The 20420-nt window shown below is 51.1% G+C and overlaps 2 long non-coding RNA genes across 3 annotated transcripts; both read right to left on the bottom strand.

Annotated features, from left to right (window-relative positions):
* Positions 1-7094: 7094 nt before the first annotated feature.
* On the bottom strand, positions 7095-14188 carry LOC129129480 (uncharacterized). Of its 2 annotated transcripts, XR_013185288.1 has the most exons (11): positions 14145-14188; positions 12980-14067; positions 12874-12901; positions 12619-12786; positions 12455-12535; positions 11289-12377; positions 11171-11212; positions 11034-11077; positions 10889-10932; positions 10767-10807; positions 7095-10685 (listed from the first exon to the last, which is right to left on the bottom strand). It is a non-coding gene; the product is annotated as an uncharacterized LOC129129480 (long non-coding RNA). The 2 variants fall into 2 exon arrangements; XR_013185287.1 differs by having other exon boundaries at positions 12455-12786.
* A 4-nt stretch (positions 14189-14192) lies between these two features.
* Positions 14193-16456, bottom strand: LOC143695757 (uncharacterized). The gene is made up of 7 exons (XR_013185289.1): positions 16388-16456; positions 16272-16313; positions 16010-16177; positions 15846-15926; positions 14670-15769; positions 14564-14591; positions 14193-14476 (listed from the first exon to the last, which is right to left on the bottom strand). It is a non-coding gene; the product is annotated as an uncharacterized LOC143695757 (long non-coding RNA).
* Between the last annotated feature and the right edge of the window lie 3964 nt (positions 16457-20420).

The following is a 20420-nucleotide window of genomic DNA, read 5'->3' on the forward strand; positions in this document are numbered from 1 at the left end:
CCCTAACCCTAACCCTAACCCTAACCCTAACCCTAACCCTAACCCTAACCCTAACCCTAACCCTAACCCTAACCCTAACCCTAACCCTAACCCTAACCCTAACCCTAACCCTAACCCTAACCCTAACCCTAACCCTAACCCTAACCCTAACCCTAACCCTAACCCTAACCCTAACCCTAACCCTAACCCTAACCCTAACCCTAACCCTAACCCTAACCCTAACCCTAACCCTAACCCTAACCCTAACCCTAACCCTAACCCTAACCCTAACCCTAACCCTAACCCTAACCCTAACCCTAACCCTAACCCTAACCCTAACCCTAACCCTAACCCTAACCCTAACCCTAACCCTAACCCTAACCCTAACCCTAACCCTAACCCTAACCCTAACCCTAACCCTAACCCTAACCCTAACCCTAACCCTAACCCTAACCCTAACCCTAACCCTAACCCTAACCCTAACCCTAACCCTAACCCTAACCCTAACCCTAACCCTAACCCTAACCCTAACCCTAACCCTAACCCTAACCCTAACCCTAACCCTAACCCTAACCCTAACCCTAACCCTAACCCTAACCCTAACCCTAACCCTAACCCTAACCCTAACCCTAACCCTAACCCTAACCCTAACCCTAACCCTAACCCTAACCCTAACCCTAACCCTAACCCTAACCCTAACCCTAACCCTAACCCTAACCCTAACCCTAACCCTAACCCTAACCCTAACCCTAACCCTAACCCTAACCCTAACCCTAACCCTAACCCTAACCCTAACCCTAACCCTAACCCTAACCCTAACCCTAACCCTAACCCTAACCCTAACCCTAACCCTAACCCTAACCCTAACCCTAACCCTAACCCTAACCCTAACCCTAACCCTAACCCTAACCCTAACCCTAACCCTAACCCTAACCCTAACCCTAACCCTAACCCTAACCCTAACCCTAACCCTAACCCTAACCCTAACCCTAACCCTAACCCTAACCCTAACCCTAACCCTAACCCTAACCCTAACCCTAACCCTAACCCTAACCCTAACCCTAACCCTAACCCTAACCCTAACCCTAACCCTAACCCTAACCCTAACCCTAACCCTAACCCTAACCCTAACCCTAACCCTAACCCTAACCCTAACCCTAACCCTAACCCTAACCCTAACCCTAACCCTAACCCTAACCCTAACCCTAACCCTAACCCTAACCCTAACCCTAACCCTAACCCTAACCCTAACCCTAACCCTAACCCTAACCCTAACCCTAACCCTAACCCTAACCCTAACCCTAACCCTAACCCTAACCCTAACCCTAACCCTAACCCTAACCCTAACCCTAACCCTAACCCTAACCCTAACCCTAACCCTAACCCTAACCCTAACCCTAACCCTAACCCTAACCCTAACCCTAACCCTAACCCTAACCCTAACCCTAACCCTAACCCTAACCCTAACCCTAACCCTAACCCTAACCCTAACCCTAACCCTAACCCTAACCCTAACCCTAACCCTAACCCTAACCCTAACCCTAACCCTAACCCTAACCCTAACCCTAACCCTAACCCTAACCCTAACCCTAACCCTAACCCTAACCCTAACCCTAACCCTAACCCTAACCCTAACCCTAACCCTAACCCTAACCCTAACCCTAACCCTAACCCTAACCCTAACCCTAACCCTAACCCTAACCCTAACCCTAACCCTAACCCTAACCCTAACCCTAACCCTAACCCTAACCCTAACCCTAACCCTAACCCTAACCCTAACCCTAACCCTAACCCTAACCCTAACCCTAACCCTAACCCTAACCCTAACCCTAACCCTAACCCTAACCCTAACCCTAACCCTAACCCTAACCCTAACCCTAACCCTAACCCTAACCCTAACCCTAACCCTAACCCTAACCCTAACCCTAACCCTAACCCTAACCCTAACCCTAACCCTAACCCTAACCCTAACCCTAACCCTAACCCTAACCCTAACCCTAACCCTAACCCTAACCCTAACCCTAACCCTAACCCTAACCCTAACCCTAACCCTAACCCTAACCCTAACCCTAACCCTAACCCTAACCCTAACCCTAACCCTAACCCTAACCCTAACCCTAACCCTAACCCTAACCCTAACCCTAACCCTAACCCTAACCCTAACCCTAACCCTAACCCTAACCCTAACCCTAACCCTAACCCTAACCCTAACCCTAACCCTAACCCTAACCCTAACCCTAACCCTAACCCTAACCCTAACCCTAACCCTAACCCTAACCCTAACCCTAACCCTAACCCTAACCCTAACCCTAACCCTAACCCTAACCCTAACCCTAACCCTAACCCTAACCCTAACCCTAACCCTAACCCTAACCCTAACCCTAACCCTAACCCTAACCCTAACCCTAACCCTAACCCTAACCCTAACCCTAACCCTAACCCTAACCCTAACCCTAACCCTAACCCTAACCCTAACCCTAACCCTAACCCTAACCCTAACCCTAACCCTAACCCTAACCCTAACCCTAACCCTAACCCTAACCCTAACCCTAACCCTAACCCTAACCCTAACCCTAACCCTAACCCTAACCCTAACCCTAACCCTAACCCTAACCCTAACCCTAACCCTAACCCTAACCCTAACCCTAACCCTAACCCTAACCCTAACCCTAACCCTAACCCTAACCCTAACCCTAACCCTAACCCTAACCCTAACCCTAACCCTAACCCTAACCCTAACCCTAACCCTAACCCTAACCCTAACCCTAACCCTAACCCTAACCCTAACCCTAACCCTAACCCTAACCCTAACCCTAACCCTAACCCTAACCCTAACCCTAACCCTAACCCTAACCCTAACCCTAACCCTAACCCTAACCCTAACCCTAACCCTAACCCTAACCCTAACCCTAACCCTAACCCTAACCCTAACCCTAACCCTAACCCTAACCCTAACCCTAACCCTAACCCTAACCCTAACCCTAACCCTAACCCTAACCCTAACCCTAACCCTAACCCTAACCCTAACCCTAACCCTAACCCTAACCCTAACCCTAACCCTAACCCTAACCCTAACCCTAACCCTAACCCTAACCCTAACCCTAACCCTAACCCTAACCCTAACCCTAACCCTAACCCTAACCCTAACCCTAACCCTAACCCTAACCCTAACCCTAACCCTAACCCTAACCCTAACCCTAACCCTAACCCTAACCCTAACCCTAACCCTAACCCTAACCCTAACCCTAACCCTAACCCTAACCCTAACCCTAACCCTAACCCTAACCCTAACCCTAACCCTAACCCTAACCCTAACCCTAACCCTAACCCTAACCCTAACCCTAACCCTAACCCTAACCCTAACCCTAACCCTAACCCTAACCCTAACCCTAACCCTAACCCTAACCCTAACCCTAACCCTAACCCTAACCCTAACCCTAACCCTAACCCTAACCCTAACCCTAACCCTAACCCTAACCCTAACCCTAACCCTAACCCTAACCCTAACCCTAACCCTAACCCTAACCCTAACCCTAACCCTAACCCTAACCCTAACCCTAACCCTAACCCTAACCCTAACCCTAACCCTAACCCTAACCCTAACCCTAACCCTAACCCTAACCCTAACCCTAACCCTAACCCTAACCCTAACCCTAACCCTAACCCTAACCCTAACCCTAACCCTAACCCTAACCCTAACCCTAACCCTAACCCTAACCCTAACCCTAACCCTAACCCTAACCCTAACCCTAACCCTAACCCTAACCCTAACCCTAACCCTAACCCTAACCCTAACCCTAACCCTAACCCTAACCCTAACCCTAACCCTAACCCTAACCCTAACCCTAACCCTAACCCTAACCCTAACCCTAACCCTAACCCTAACCCTAACCCTAACCCTAACCCTAACCCTAACCCTAACCCTAACCCTAACCCTAACCCTAACCCTAACCCTAACCCTAACCCTAACCCTAACCCTAACCCTAACCCTAACCCTAACCCTAACCCTAACCCTAACCCTAACCCTAACCCTAACCCTAACCCTAACCCTAACCCTAACCCTAACCCTAACCCTAACCCTAACCCTAACCCTAACCCTAACCCTAACCCTAACCCTAACCCTAACCCTAACCCTAACCCTAACCCTAACCCTAACCCTAACCCTAACCCTAACCCTAACCCTAACCCTAACCCTAACCCTAACCCTAACCCTAACCCTAACCCTAACCCTAACCCTAACCCTAACCCTAACCCTAACCCTAACCCTAACCCTAACCCTAACCCTAACCCTAACCCTAACCCTAACCCTAACCCTAACCCTAACCCTAACCCTAACCCTAACCCTAACCCTAACCCTAACCCTAACCCTAACCCTAACCCTAACCCTAACCCTAACCCTAACCCTAACCCTAACCCTAACCCTAACCCTAACCCTAACCCTAACCCTAACCCTAACCCTAACCCTAACCCTAACCCTAACCCTAACCCTAACCCTAACCCTAACCCTAACCCTAACCCTAACCCTAACCCTAACCCTAACCCTAACCCTAACCCTAACCCGCGGTGACGTCATGATGACTCATCAGGATGGCGGCCCCCATGTGGTCACGTGGTACGGAACCAAGATGGCGGCCCCCATGGGGTCATGTGACTTGTGACCAAGATGGCGGCCGGCGGGAGTCACGTGACTCGACAGCTGGGATGACGGCGAGTGCTCTGTGACGTCATTTACGACAAGATGGCGGCCTGTGACGTCATTTACGGCAACGTGGTGGCCGTGGGGGTGACGTCATTTACGGCAACAAGATGGCGGCGGGCAGGCGGTCACGTGATCGGGGACCAAGATGGCGGCCGTCGTGACGTCGTGATGACGCGTCCAAGATGGCGGCGCCCATACGGTCACGTGGTCGGGGATCCAATATGGCGGCGCCCATGGAGTCATGTGACCGGGGACCAAGATGGCGGCTGTGTGATGTCATCAAGATGGCGGCGCCCAGGGGGTCATGTGATCCGGGAACCAAGATGGCCGCCCCCATGCCGTCACGTGATGGGCACCAAGATGGCGGACCCTGTGATGTCATCCAAGATGGCGGCGCCCATGGGGTCACGTGGTGTCGTACAACATGGCGGCGCCCAGAGGGTCACGTGGTACGGCAGCCAAGATGGCGGCCGCCAGTCGGTCACGTGATCTGAGAGACAAGATGGCGGCGAGTGCTCTGTGACGTCATTTACGGCAATATGGCGGCCGCGGGGGTCAAGATGGCGGCCGTACGGAGTGACGTCATTTACGGCAACAAGATGGCGGCCGTGGGGGGTCACGTGGTACGGGAGGCAAGATGGCGGCGGGCCGGGTGACGTCATTTGCGGCAAGATGGCGGCCGCCGGGACCGGGGTTTTTTTTGGGGTTTCGGGGGGGTTTTGCGCGGTTTTTGCGGGTCGGCTGGGGTCGGAATGGCGTTCCGGTTCGCGTGGGGGCGGTGGCGGCGCGCGCGGGGGTCTGGGCGGCGTGGGGTGGGCGGCGCTATTTCGGTCGGGCGTCTGGGGGGGACGCCTGTGCGCTGGGGTCCTTTCTGGGGCGTGTCGCGCTGGTGATGTCATCGGGGGCGCGCCGCGGGTGCAGTACTGCGGGGTAAGCAGCAGGGGGCGCTGTGAGTGCAGTACCGGCCGGCGAGCAGCAGGGGGCGCTGTGCATGTAGTACCGCCCGGCAAGCACCAGGTGGCGCTGTGAGTGCAGTACTCGCGAGTACACGGCAGGTGGCGCTGTGACTGCACGATCTCTATGTGAATGGCATGGGGTGGGTCGGCTGGGGGGGGCGGGGGCACCATGGGAGGGGTGTGTATGTGGGTGGGGACTACTCATTAGTATTGATTGCTGGCAGGTGGGATCCCTATATACTGTATATAGTAAAAAGAAGAAAAACTATATGTCTGGTGCAGCAGTAGGAAATTTCAGGCTCCCGGGGAGTAAATGGATGTCTTTTAATTTTTTTTTTTTTTTTTTTTTTTTTTTTACTCCCAGGGAGCCTGAAAGTTTCTACTGCTGCTTTTTTAAACTAAAGCTAGAAAGGAAAACAAAGTTAGAAAAAGAAGGAGAGAGAGAGAAAAGGAGAGACAAAAGGGAGAAAGAGAGAGGAAAGAGGAAAAGAGAGAGAGAGAGAAGGAGAGACAAAAAGAGAGAGAGAAGGAGAGACAAAAAGAGAGAGAGAAGGAGAGACAAAAAGAGAGAGAGAGAAGCAGAGAGAAAAGACAGACAGAAGCAGAAAGAAAAGACAGAGAAGCAAAGAGAAAAGACAGAGAGAGAAGCAAAGAGAAAAGACAGAGAAGCAGAGAGAAAAGACAAAGAGAGAGAAGAAGAGAGAAAAGACAAAGAGAGAGAAGAAGAGAGAAAAGACAGAGAGAAGAAGAGAGAAAAGACAGAGAAGCAGAGAGAAAAGACAAAGACAGAAAAGCAGAGAGAAAAGACAGACAGAAGCAGAGAAAAAAGACATACAGAAGCAGAGAGAAAAGACAGAGAGAGAAGCAAGAAGAAAAGAGAGACAGAGCAGCAGAGAGAAAAGACAAAGAGAGAGAAGCACAGAGAAAAGACAGACAGAGAACCAGAGAGAAAAGGGAGAGAGAAAAGAGTTGGAAAAAAATAGAGGGAGAGAACAGGGACAAAAATGGAAAGAAGAGGAGAGAACAGAGGGAGAAGACACAGAGGGAGACAGAGAGGGAGAAGAGATAGATAGGAAAAGACAAAGAAGAGATAAGAAGACAGAAGAAAACACAGGAAGACAGAGTGAGACAGGAAAAGGAGGGTGGGAGAACTGAAGAAGAACAGGACTTAGAGGGAAAAAGAAAGTGGTTAGGATTAGAGTGAAGGTGAAAACTTAGGAGTGGGCTGAAAAAGGAAAGGACTAAGAGCAAAAAACACAAACCGAGGAAAAGGAGAAGGTGGAAAGAAAAAGAAGCGAGAGGACTGAGATAGACAGTTATAAAGGCAACAGAAACAAAGGGTTAGATAGGGATGGAAGTTAAGGGAGAAATAGAACAGTAAAGTGAGGAGCAAAAGGAAGAAATACAGTGGAAAGAAATGACAACGCCGCACCAAAAAAGGACAGGAGCCACGGTGGGGGTAGGGAAGGGCAGGGGGGATCTTTATTAAGGGTGACTCAACTTTATTAAAAGAATGTTTTCATTTATACATCAACAAAATACATGGAAACAGTGTATACAAATGCAAGTGCAGATACAATCCATAGACGCACTGGTAAAAATCGAGTTTACATACAGAGCAATACAGGGCAAGGCAGCAGCTAAGGCAAAAGCAATACAGAGCAATACAGCGAAATGCAGCAGCTAATGCAAATGCAATACACAGCAATACAGAGCAATACAGCAAAATGCAGCAGCTAATGCAAATGCAATACAGAGCAATACAGCAAAATGCAGCAGCTAATGCAAATGCAATACAGAGCAATACAGCAAAATGCAGCAGTTAATGCAAATGCAATACACACCAATACAGAGCAATACAACACATACTAACACAAGATGATAACCTTTTTCTATTTTCATTACAGGTTGATTTATTGTCACATGACACCCAAAACAACAAAAGCACACATAAAACAACACTCATCTACCATTAACACCCCCTTCACAGGACACACAAACGCACCATCGCTACCATCACAACTGCTAAATTACACCCCAGTAATCACTGCTCCTCGGGAACGTGGTTCCCAGGATCACGAAAAATCCTCCTGCCTGACGAAAACCCCGGTCCCTGGCCGGTCCGCGCCCAAACTTTGGCGATGAACCTCGCCTCGCTGACCGACCGGGACCCGGGAAAAAAAAACCCAGCCGGGGGGAAAAAAAAAAAACCCCCCGGCTGGGGATTTTTTATTCTAAATTTAAAAATGAGTTCAAAAACCTGAAAAGCAAAACTCAGACAAGGTTACAACCCTAGACCCCTTCAACACACACACACCCACACTCAATCGGACCTGGACCGCTCCGCTGACCCTCGGCATGCATTCGCACCCCTCCTCGGGAACGTGGTTCCCGAGAGCGCCCAAAAAAAATCCTCCTGCCTGACGAAAACCCCGGTCCCTGGCCGGTCCGCGCCCAAACTTTGGCGATGAACCTCGCCTCGCTGACCGACCGGGACCCGGGAAAAAAAAACCCAGCCGGGGGGAAAAAAAAAAAACCCCCCGGCTGGGGATTTTTTATTCTAAATTTAAAAATGAGTTGAAAAACCTGAAAGGCAAAACTCATTCAACGTTAGAACCCTACAACCCTTCAATACACACACACTGCCTTCAGCTTACACACAAACCCATGCTGACTCACACCTCAACCTCTCTGCTAATCCTCGGCACGCGCTCACGCCCCTCCTCGGGAACGTGGTTCCCGGGAGCCTCCTAGAAATTCTCCTGCCTGACAAAAACCCCGGTCCCTGGCCGGTCCGCGCCCAAACTTTGGCGATGAATGTTGCCTCACGGACCGACCGGGACCGAGGAAAAAAAAACCCAGCCGGGGGGGAAAAAAAAAAAAACCCCCCGGCTGGGGATTTTTTATTCTAAATTTAAAAATGAGTTGAAAAACCTGAAAAGCAAAAGCCACACACACAAGGTTAAATCCAGTCAGCATGCACTCACACACACAGACAGACACGTGCTCTCACTCACGCTCTTCCCGCTTACGTGCTTGGTGTGGCCCTTACTCGAGACGCTGAAGAGAGCGCTTCCACGCTTCTTCTGGCTGCCGCTCCTTGATGTCAAATGGTAGATTCTGGGGAAATCGGTAGCCTCGAGGACCTGTGAGACGACAGGAAGCGGTAAATGAGTGGCTATCTGACAGCTAGAACTTGTCCCTGCTCTGACCGATAAATTTTCTACCCAAAACCCCATTAAAGACAGATGAACAGTAAAGTTTTTATAACTTTTCTACCTAACTGTGACTACGTGCCAGGGCAGGGCAGCTCCGAGCATAAGTGGTACAGTGTAAGTACATACAGTATAAACCAGCATAGGCACACACAATATAAGTACATACAGTATAAGCCAGCATAGGTACACACAGTATAAGTACATACAGTATAAGCCAGCATAGGTACACACAGTGTACGTACATACAGTATGAGTACAGACAGTAGAAGCCAACACAGGTACATACAATGTAAGTACATACAGTACAAGCCAAAATAAGTACATACAGTATAAGCAAACATAGGTACACACAGTGTAAAGACATACAGTATAAGCCAGCACAGGTACATACGGTATAAGTACATACAGTATAAGCCAGCATAGGTACACACACTGTAAGGACATACAGTATAAGCCAGCATAGGTACACACAATGTAATTACATACAGTATAAGCCAGCATAGGTACACACACTGTAAGGACATACAGTATAAGCCAGCATAGGTACACACAATGTAATTACATACAGTATAAGCCAGCATAGGTACACACACTGTAAGGACATACAGTATAAGCCAGCATAGGTACACACAATGTAATTACATACAGTATAAGCCAACATAGGTACACACACTGTAAGGACATACAGTATAAGCCAGCATAGGTACACACAATGTAATTACATACAGTATAAGCCAGCATAGGTACACACAATGTAATTACATACAGTATAAGCCAGCATAGGTACATGCAATGTAAGCCGGGACTTGAGAGAGCTCTCTGGAAGATTAATTCTTGAACCCTATACCCCTCGGGAGGACGGAACCTATCGAACTCCTGCAGTCAAGTGAGGAGGGTGTAAGCCGCTCCCTCGGGAACTTCAAGACAATGGCGTGGAAAAAAAGGCACTACCAAAGCCGGTAGTGAGAAAGAAGACGGATGAGAACATCTTGTCCCTTTGAGGATCTTGTCCCTTCCTGTCTCAAAGAGTAAAACTGTAAAGATGCTGGAATAAGGGATATCCGGAAAGGAACGTGAGTACAATATGGCCTATGTGGCACGGAATAGTGCCGATAAAGCGTCGAGACGTAACAAGGGCCTATGACGTGGAAGACAACAGACAGGGACTACATAACACAGACACGGACGCCATAACACAGACACGGACAACATAACACAGAGACGAGTGGCAACTGCCTGGCACTGTCCCCTTAGGGACCTGAGATTCCTAGCGCAAGATGAGCCAGAGGCAGATGATGCCAAAGGAAAGGAAGCCCTATGACAAGAGCACGTGATGATGAAATGGAACTCATCAAAAGAAGTTAGTGCCGAAGTAGTTAAGAGAATGCTCGAGAGGCTCGGCGAGCCTAGAGAAGGAAGCCGACTGCCGGGTGACCGTGGCCGTGGCTCCGGACGTGAAGGCGAGCTCCTCGGGGGAAAGATCCGTGACGACGTCGAGTCGAGGGAGGCGGACGACGCAAAGTACATGAAAATGTGGAGATGGGTCGGAACTGCCCTGCCCGGCAAAGGCTCTGGCGAGGCTGAGGGGAAACCCTCTCCCTTTACTTCCAGAGAGCCCATGCCCCTACAGACCTCTCCGCTAAGCTGACATCAGATTGCCTCCTGTGAGAGTAAAGGCTTTTCCCCTTCTCCCAACCACTGGCCCCGACACTTAGCTTTTGGAAGAGGAGCGGACGAAATCCATCCTCAGTCGGACATGGACGTGGAGATGCTCTCTGTGTGTGCTTCAGTGCTGCCGTTTCCAAGCTTGGGCTACGAGGCTCCTCAGGGTACCTGAGACAAAACGGAAAATGTGACTATTGCCCTCAACAACTGTAATCCCCAGGACTCCTCCGCACCCCTGCCCCGGCTCACCTCAAAGCTTGATTTGGCTCTGGAGGGTGCCCGGAAGATGCCTGCGAAGAGAAAAGGTACACGCTTAGCATGCTGCTGTGTAACGCTCACCTATGGGTCAGCCTGCCTAAACTCTGACTCACCTGCCCTCCTCTGTTCCAGGGCGTGCCTAGGGCAGCGAGGGCACCTGCAAAGAAACAAAGCGGAAAAGCATGCTGAGATACTGTGAAAACGCAACCTCCCAAATCTGACAAGGATGCCACGCCGATACCTTAAGCTCTCACCCACCTGGCATAGGCGTGCTCGGCCAGGAGAGACGGCAAGTGGACCACCTAAAATAAAAAAACAAGAGGAGATGCTTAGAGCTTCACCAAAACTGAGACCTCAACAATAACAACTGCTTCTGTATGCTACTCAATGCTCACCTCGCCCACTCGGCCTTGACTGTTGCTCTCGGCCTTGACTTCCTAAAAATAGAGACAAAGAACAATGCTGTAACAGCCACCATTTAGGTTTCCTCTGCAGAGAACAACATGGACTCACCTGCTCGGGGGAATCCCCGCACCCGGGATGGGGGGCTCTGCCCTGGATTTTATCCTTCTGCATCTGAAAGAAAGTTAGGACAAGAGTCAAACTGTTGCAGGATAACTTAAGAGCTCCAGATATCTTGTGTCCATCTACAAATCCCACCTAGAGTCCAACTGCACCCCACATTACAAACTCCAAGTCCCCGGGACTTCTCATATTGCACCGGGCTATGCAGCAGGGCAGAGCAGCTCCGGCACAAATGTGTGCGCACACCCGTGAAACAGGACAGATGGGATGTGACAAATAACAGGGACACAACACGAACAGAAATCTCAAGACAAGAAGCATGACTGCAAGGAGCACAAGGACAGAAAATTACATGGCTGAGGTAAGACCAATGGCGAGCTGATGAGGCTCAGAGAAACCTGGAGGAACAAGATGCTAACCGAATGATTTAGTCCAAAAACTGCAAAGATGGATGCCTGAGAATCCTACGGCCAGAAGCCTCTACCTGCCCTCACGTTCTTTCCAGTCCTAGTCCGCCATAATGGATCCTGGCGGGGCAGAGCTGTCCACACAGCTCAGAACAAGACCTGAAAAGACACCTGACCGGATGCTTCTAAAGAGACAAGAGAGTCTGATGCCTGTCTGAGCTCCCCAGTCAAAAGTTCTATGGCCTGGCTGCCAGGCCGAGGAATGCAGAGATCACAGATGCTAACAACAATGCCAGGGTTTCTGACAGGCCCCTCCAAGGCCTAAGGTAAAAGACATGACATATCCAAACACACATAATACACAAAAGACAAGTGACACAATACACACCGGGACTGCTCTGCCCTGCTCTCCTCAGCGCTGTGATCCAAAGTCAGGCTTTGCTTTTATGGGGCCTAAGGGGCCGCTTCATGGACAGCCCCCATCTCCAAAGGGGACTCAAAAACCCCTCCCAGTAATTCCCAAACCAGCACCCTGCTTTCATCCCCCCTGTAGGTCATGGGCCTCTACTTATCTCTCGCGCAGCTGGGGATGCCGGTCTCGGGTGTGAAGAAAGGCCACCTCGTCAGCCGGGAAGCTCCTGCTGGCACCGGGCTGGTGTCTCTCGGACAGCTGTATTAAAGAAAACCAAACATCAGTGCCCGATCTTGGCAGCCCATTGGCCAAAACCCCACAAGTCTGTTACTCACCGCGCTCCTAATAACGCTCGGCTGCTCGGGCCGCACGCTTCGGGCACGCTCAGAGACCAAGGCCGTCGTCCCGGGGGGTGCCTGGGTTAAGAGGAGATGAGGGGATTTGGCATGGCTGAAACCTGAGGGGACCCTCACTCCTCCCCCCTACTTCCCCGACTCACCGCAACTCCTGGGCAGCTGCTGAAGGCCACCTGGATGGCACCTTTAAATAGAAGAGTTCAGGGCTTCATCACCAGGTCCTGGAATGCGTCCACAGGGCTCACACGTGCAGGGAACCCGGTGCGTCGGCCGGCTGGTGACGGGGGCTTGGCAGGCTCCGAGTGGATTGCCTAAAGCACAAAAAAGAGAATGGAAGCTTAGAGCAGCACCAGAAACTGAGACCTGAGCAATAACAGCTACTTCTCTCCACTGCTCACCTTGACTGCTGGTATCCAGATTTCCTTCCTAAAAAGAAAGACAAAGAACAGAGCTGTAACAGAGTCACCGCATACACTTCTGCTGCAGAGACAAATGGTGCCTCACCTGCTCGGGGGAAACCGCTCACCCAGGATGGGGCCCTCTGGCACAGATTTAATCATCTGAATCTGAAAACAAAGTTAGGACACGAGTCAAACTGTTGCAGGATAACTTAAGAGCTCCAGATATCCTGTGTCCATCTACACATCCCACCTAGAGTCCAACTGCACCCCACATTAAAAACTTCAAGTCCCCGGGACTTCTCATATTGCACTGGGCTATGCGGCAGGGCAGAGCAGCTCCGGAACAAATATGTGTGCAGTCACCCGTGACACAGGACAGACAGGACGTGACAGACAACGGGGACACAACACGGACAGAAATCTCCTGGCAAGGAAAATGGCTGCGAGGACTGAGAGAATGCAAAAGGAGATGACCGAGGGGAGACCGATGGTGAGCTGATGAGGCTCAGAGAAACCTGGAGGAACAAGATGCTAACCGAATGATTTATTCCAAGACCTGCAAAGATGGATGCCCGAGAATCCTACGGCCAGAAGCCTCTACCTGCCCTCACGTTCTTTCCAGTCCTAGTCCGCCATAATGGATCCTGGCGGGGCAGAGCTGTCCACACAGCTCAGAACAAGACCTGAAAAGACACCTGACCGGATGCTTCTAAAGAGACAAGAGAGTCTGATGCCTGAGCTCCCGAGCTCAAAGTTCTATGGCTTGGCTGCCAGGCCAAGGAATGCAGAGATCACAGATGCTAACAACGATCCCAGGGTTTCTGACAGGCCCCTCAAAGGCCTAAGGTAAAGGACATGACATATCCAAACAACACATAATACACAAAAGACAAGTGACACGATACACACCGGGACTGCTCTGCCATGCGCACCTCAGCGCTGTGATCCCAAGTCAGGCTTTGCTTTTATGGGGCCTAAGGGGCTGCTTCATGGACAGCCCCCACCTCCAAAGGGGACTCAAAAACCCCTCCCAGTAATTCCCAAACCAGCACCCTGCTTTCATCCCCTCTGTGGGTCGTGGCCCTCTACTTATCTCTTGCACAGCTGGGGATGCCGGTCTCGGGTGTGAAGAAAGGCCACCTCGCCAGTTGGGAAGATCCTGCTGGCACCGGGCTGGTGTCTCTTAGACAGCTGTATTAAAGAAAACCAAACATCAGTGCCTGATCTTGGCAGCCCCTCGGCCAAAACCCCACAAGTCTGCTACTCACCGTGGTCCTAAGAACACTCGGCTGCTCGGGCCGCACGCTTCGGGCACGCTCAGAGACCGAGGCCGTCGTCCCGGGGAGTGCCTGGGTTAAGAGGAGATGAGGTGATTTGGCATGGCTGAAACCTGAGGGGAACCTCGCTCCTCCCCCCTACTTCCCCGACTCACCGCAACTCCTGGGCAGGTGCCCAAGGCCACCTGGATGGCACCTTTAAATAGAAAAGTTCAGGGCTTCATCACCAGGTCCTGGAATGCATCCACAGGGCTCGCACGTGCAGGGAACCCGGTGCATCCGCCGGCTGGTGACGGGGGCTTGGCAGGCTCCGAGTGGATTGCCTAAAGCACAAAAAAGAGAATGGAAACTTAGAGCTGCACCAGAAACTGAGACCTGAGCAATAACAGCTACTTCTCTCCACTGCTCACCTTGACTGCTGGTATCCAGATTTCCTTCCTAAAAAGAAAGACAAAGAACAGAGCTGTAACAGAGTCACCGCATACACTTCTGCTGCAGAGACAAATGGTGCCTCACCTGCTCGGGGGAACCTCCTCACCCGGGATGGGGCCCTCTGGCACAGATTTAATCCATCAGAACCTGAAAAAAAAGTTAGGACAAGAGTCAAACTGTTGCAGGATAACTTAAGAGCTCCAGATATCTTGTGTCCATCTACAAATCCCACCTAGAGTCCAACTGCACCCCACATTACAAACTCCAAGTCCCCGGGACTTCTCATATTGCACCGGGCTATGCAGCAGGGCAGAGCAGCTCCGGCACAAATGTGTGTGCAGACACCCGTGACACAGGACAGACAGGACGTGACAGACAACGGGGACACAACACGGACAGAAATCTCCTGGCAAGGAAAATGGCTGCGAGGACTGAGAGAATGCAAAAGGAGATGACCGAGGGGAGACCGATGGTGAGCTGATGAGGCTCAGAGAAACCTGGAGGAACACGATGCTAACCGAATGATTTATTCCAAGACCTGCAAAGATGGATGCCCGAGAATCCTACGGCCAGAAGCCTCTACCTGCCCTCACGTTCTTTCCAGTCCTAGTCCGCCATAATGGATCCTGGCGGGGCAGAGCTGTCCACACAGCTCAGAACAAGACCTGAAAAGACACCTGACCGGATGCTTCTAAAGAGACAAGAGAGTCTGATGCCTGTCTGAGCTCCCCAGTCAAAAGTTCTATGGCCTGGCTGCCAGGCTGAGGAATGCAGAGATCGCAGATGCTAACAACAATGCCAGGGTTTCTGACAGGCCCCTCAAAGGCCTAAGGTAAAGGACATGACATATCCAAACAACACATAATACACAAAAGACAAGTGACACGATACACACCAGGACTGCTCTGCCCTGCGCGCCTCAGCGCTGGGACCCAAAGTCAGGCTTTGCTTTTAAGGGGCCGCTTCATGGACGCCCCCATCTCCAAAGGAGACTCAAAAACCCCTCCCGGTGGGTCCCTACCCTGCGCCCCGCTTTCATCCCCTCTGTGGGTTGTAGCCCTCTACTTATCTCTCGCACAGCTGGGGATGCAGGTCCGTGTCAGGTGCAAAAGAAGGCAGCCTCGACATCTGGGAAGTTCCTGCTGGCACTCTTGTTCAACAACTCCCTGTTGTTTCTTAGTCAGCTACGTGAAAGAAATGCAAATATCAATGCACGATCTCTGCAGCACACTGACCAAACCCAACAATTCTGCCACTCACCGTTTTCCCAAGAATGCCCGGCTCCTGGGGCCGCACCCTTTGGCCGCGCTCCGAGGCTGATGCTGTTGTCACGGGGTAAGCCTGGGGTAAGAGGAGACGAGGTGATGTGGCATTGCTGAAACCTGAGCGGACCCTCGCTCCTCCTCCCTACTTCCCCGACTCACCGTGACTCCTCAGCCATTGCCAAAGGATACCCTGGTGACACCTTTAAACAGAAAAGGCAGAGGCTTCATCGACAAGTCCCGTGATTCTTCTGCAGGGCTCGGGAGAGCGGCGCACCCGGTGTGTCGGCCGGTTGGTGACTGGGGCTCTGCGTACTCCGAGTGGATTGCCTAAAGCGCAGAAACAGGAATGGATGCTCAGAGTTGCACCGGAAAGTGAGACTGGAGCAATAACAACTCCTTCTGGACGCTACTCAATGCTCACCTTGCCTACCTCATCTTGACTGCCGATATCCAGCTGTACCTCCTAAAAAGAAAAAGAACAGTGCTGTAACAGAGTCACACTTTACACTCCCCCTGCAGACACAAACTGTGACTGACCTGCTCAGGGGAACCTCCTCACTCGGGATGGATGGATGGATTTCGCCCTGGATTTTATCCTTCTGCGTCTGAAAGAAAGTGAGGACAAAAGTCAAAGGGCTGCGGGATAACTTCACAGCTCCAAACATCTTCTATCTATCTAGGAATATCATCTAGAGTCTGGCAACGCCCCACAAACTGCAAGTCCCTGGGACTTGTCCTCTTGCAGCAGGCTATGCGGCAGGGCAGGGCAGGGCAGCTCCGGCACAAATATGTGCGGACACCCGTGACACGGAACGTGACAAACGGGGACGACAAACGCAACACATCATGCTTGTGGTGAGGGCCTCGAGGGGAAAAGGCAAAAGGGACCCCAAAGACACACTAGGTAACACGGTACACCGGACAACACGACGTGGACCGGAACTGTTCTGCGCTGCCCGCCTGAAAGCTGCCGTCACAAGTAGAGCCTCTCCCTTTAGATGTCCTAAGAGGCCCCTTGGAGAAGATTGCTTTTCCCTCTGCTAATTTTTAAATCTGTCCCAGGAACTCCCAACCTGCTACTCTCCCATCATCCCAACTCCAGGCCGTGGCCCTGACTTATCTTTTGGATGATCGGTGATGAGGATCCACGTTGCGCCTGAAATGAGTCTGCCTCGGAGGGCCCCGTGACAGCCTGTTAGCCTCTCGGTCAGCTACAATAAAGAAAAACAAAACCAAAGTATGAGTACAGAGTTATGTGGGCCAAATCCCAGCGAGTCGGCTACTTGCCCTCTCCTGAGTGTGCCAGGCTCCTTCAGGCTCCAGCTTCATCCTGATTCCAAGGCTGTGCCCATTATTGTGAGTGGCACCTGGATTAGAGAAAGGCAAAGTTAAATGGCATTCCTGTGAGTGCAGTGGATGACCTTGTGTGCTGTAAGATGTGTGAATGCCTCTGCTCGGCTTCTAAAAGGCCTTGGGGGGGGGGGGGGCCTCAAATAATCACCCTTTCTCACCCTGCTGCCTTCAAAACCACCCCCCCAACAATAACTCCTAACTGGATACCCACTCACCCTCCCTCTCCCAGTCACAATCCTCAACTCACCTGAAGCCTCAATCTCAAACATCATCTTGGACACTGGGCAGATCCCTCTTGGGACACAATGAATCTGCTGAAAAAAGTGTTGCAGTTGACACAACCTGGAGCCTCTGGAAGCTGCAATCCTCCTAAATAAAAAAAAATACAAAACAAAATAAGAACAAAACCAGAAATTAAAAACGTGCTTTACCACCCCTAAACACAAAACCCAAAATTGTGAACTTAAATACTCCCTGTATTCCATGCTGTTTTCTTCACAGTATCTTCAAAGCCTCTGTTGCTTTAGATGCCCAGAAACACCTGCTGAAAACAAGCTGAAATAAGCTGAAAGAGCTTCTTCACTGAAATGAGAGGAGAGCTCTTATCCCAGCACATCCCAGAGGGGGAATGAAGGCCCTGAGCAAAGGCTGGGGTTAATATACCCCTGATGGTGCCCGCCTCTCGTATCCATGGCACCTGGGAAAAGGGAGGGGGCGAATCCCACCGGGTATAAAAACCCTCAGAGCGGCTGCAGGTGTTTGGCTTCTCTGACTCAAGTTCAAGGGGAGAAAAGGGCTTGTTATAGAAGGAAATTCTTCAGAAAAATATCAGCGCTTTCTTTTTTACAACAGCTACTTGGAGTAAATGGGCAGACAACTGGTAAGAAATAAAATTTTCTGTTTAGGCAGCATAACTCGATAAACTGGCTAATTTGCTGTGAACTTACATAATTATTCCTTAGTGGCTACTAAGTAGTACTTCACGTGTGACTAAGTCCAGTGGAGAAGAATGCTTATGATATGAATCGTCTAAGTCTCCTTGGGACCTCTAATTAGGCCTATCTACATTATAAGTAAAAATAAGAGAAACAAAAGCTTCCCAGGCAGTGTAAGGGTTAAGTGAGTGCCAGGCTTACCCTGCTCTGAGATACTTGGTCCTATGGCACAGAAAGAAGGGCCCTGAAATGTAGTTTTAAACCCTTAAGATGCTGAAAAAAGCAGAGCTTCCTTCCAGTGAACCCCTTAAGCAGAGGAAATGGGCCAGTTACCTCTACTGAAACTAATATAATTGCAAATAAATAGCTTCTGCCCTTTAATTTATTCTCCTTAAGTACTGGGAAAAGAGGGGTTTTCCTCACTTTAAATCTCTCCAGTGATGGAAAAAGAGGGATTCAAACTCTTAAGATGGAAGGTATAGCTGGGCTTCTCCCTCAATTTAGGCCTCAGGACAACAAAACGGGGGCGGCTACCCTTAATTCAAACCCATAAGAAACATTGTCAAGGTTTTCCCCTTCTACTTAAACTGGAAGATAATCGAAAATGAGGACTCCCTGTCAATTAACACCCTGAACAGCATAGAAAAGGCAGGGATTCTTTCAACTGAGACCACTAAAATTGTAGGGGAAGCAGAGTTCCTCCCAGTTTGAACACAAAAAATTAAGGAAAAGGAAGCTTTTTCCCTTTTTTCTAAACCCTTTTTCTCCTAATAACCCCTCTCCTTTCTGGGAGTGCTGTGGAGGGTCTGGGGGCCCTGGGGAGGGACTGGCACAGTAAAAGGGGAAAGTTGAAAGCCCTCTCCTGGAACCCCACATGCTGCCTGGCCTGCTCAGATGCTGCCCCTTGGCAAAAGGGCTCTTCCCTTGGCATTTTCTCAAAGTGATGCTCCGTGCCCAGGTGGGTCTGGCTGCTCCCTAGTCCGTGCTGGATGCTCCAACCGAAGTTCCTGGAGGGACCCTTGGGATGCCCCCGTTAGCCCCTCTGGACTAGCAGCTCCCTGTGCGGGTGTGCCCGGGTAACCCTCTGAAAGCAGCTGGGCACACGGGGGCTGCTAGACCTTGGAGTGGGGCTTGAGGTGAAGAAAGGTCCTGTGAGGAGTTCCTCCCCTGCACAGGCCTTCGTCTGCCCCTTAAACCATGGGCTGCCAGACTTCCCTTTCTAAGGAAATTAACCGTCTTTCCTCTCTGTGTGCCCCGGACCGCGGCTGCCGACGCCGAGAACTCTCGCCGCCCTTGGAGGGCCACGTGCCTCCTGTGAACAGACGTCGACGCGCAGCGGGGCTGAGTTTGGCTTTACGGGGAAGAGGGCCGGCGCAGGATTTCTCCGGGAGCGAAGCTGCCCCCCGTCGAGAACTCGGGCTGCCCTGGCAGTGCCGAGCACCTCCTGCAAACTGGCGTCGGGAGACGCGGGGGGTGAGTTTTTCTGTGCAGAAGTTCTCCCAGACCAAAGCTGAGAACATCTAACCCTAACCACAACAACTTAGCTGGGTCTAAAACTTACAGCCTTCGGACTGGCAGCGTGGGACCCGACCCGCTGTGCTACTGCTGGCCCCTTGCTCAAGCATTCCCCTGCGGTCCTAAAACTCTGCCTTTTCTGAGGGTGTTTCCTCTGACCCTGACCGTAATCTTCAAAATATGCTAAAGACTCATAAAATGGCTTTGAAAAAGCCCCAACAATACCCTAAGAAGTCCCAGAAAAGTCCCTTCCAAAATCCCCTAAATACCTTTAAAAGTCCTGGAAAGAAACCTCACAAAGACGTGCTCAGTCTCCGAACTCTACCTCTTGCTGTCTAGCCCACAGATGTCGTCCCTACCTTTTTGCAGTGGGTCTGTTGTCCTCTGAGGGTTCTGTCATTGTCCTGGTGTGTGAGGGTTGCTGTCTGGTCTCGCTGTTAGGGTTGCTGTGTTGTGCTGCTGTTGGGGGAAAAGGCTGTTTTTAGGGGGGCTGCTTAGGCTGAGGTTAGGGCTGGGGTGAGGGGTGGTACAGTTGTACCCTGTACCCCTGATCTCCACTGGACTGTCCAGCCCTCAAGCCCTCTCCCTTTACCTCTCAACCGGTCCCTCTGCCCCCCAGCCCTCACCTCCTGTGTGTTACCCTTGACCCCTCTCTTTTGCCCCTCAGCCCCCAGCTTCTCTGTGTCACCCTACAGCTGCCCCTGCCACCCTCAGCATCTCTGTGTGTCACTCGCTGTCCCCTCTTCCTCCCTCAGCTCCCAGCCTCT

This window comes from Agelaius phoeniceus, chromosome 26 (assembly GCF_051311805.1).
Source record: "Agelaius phoeniceus isolate bAgePho1 chromosome 26, bAgePho1.hap1, whole genome shotgun sequence".
Taxonomy (NCBI): Eukaryota; Metazoa; Chordata; class Aves; order Passeriformes; family Icteridae; genus Agelaius; species Agelaius phoeniceus.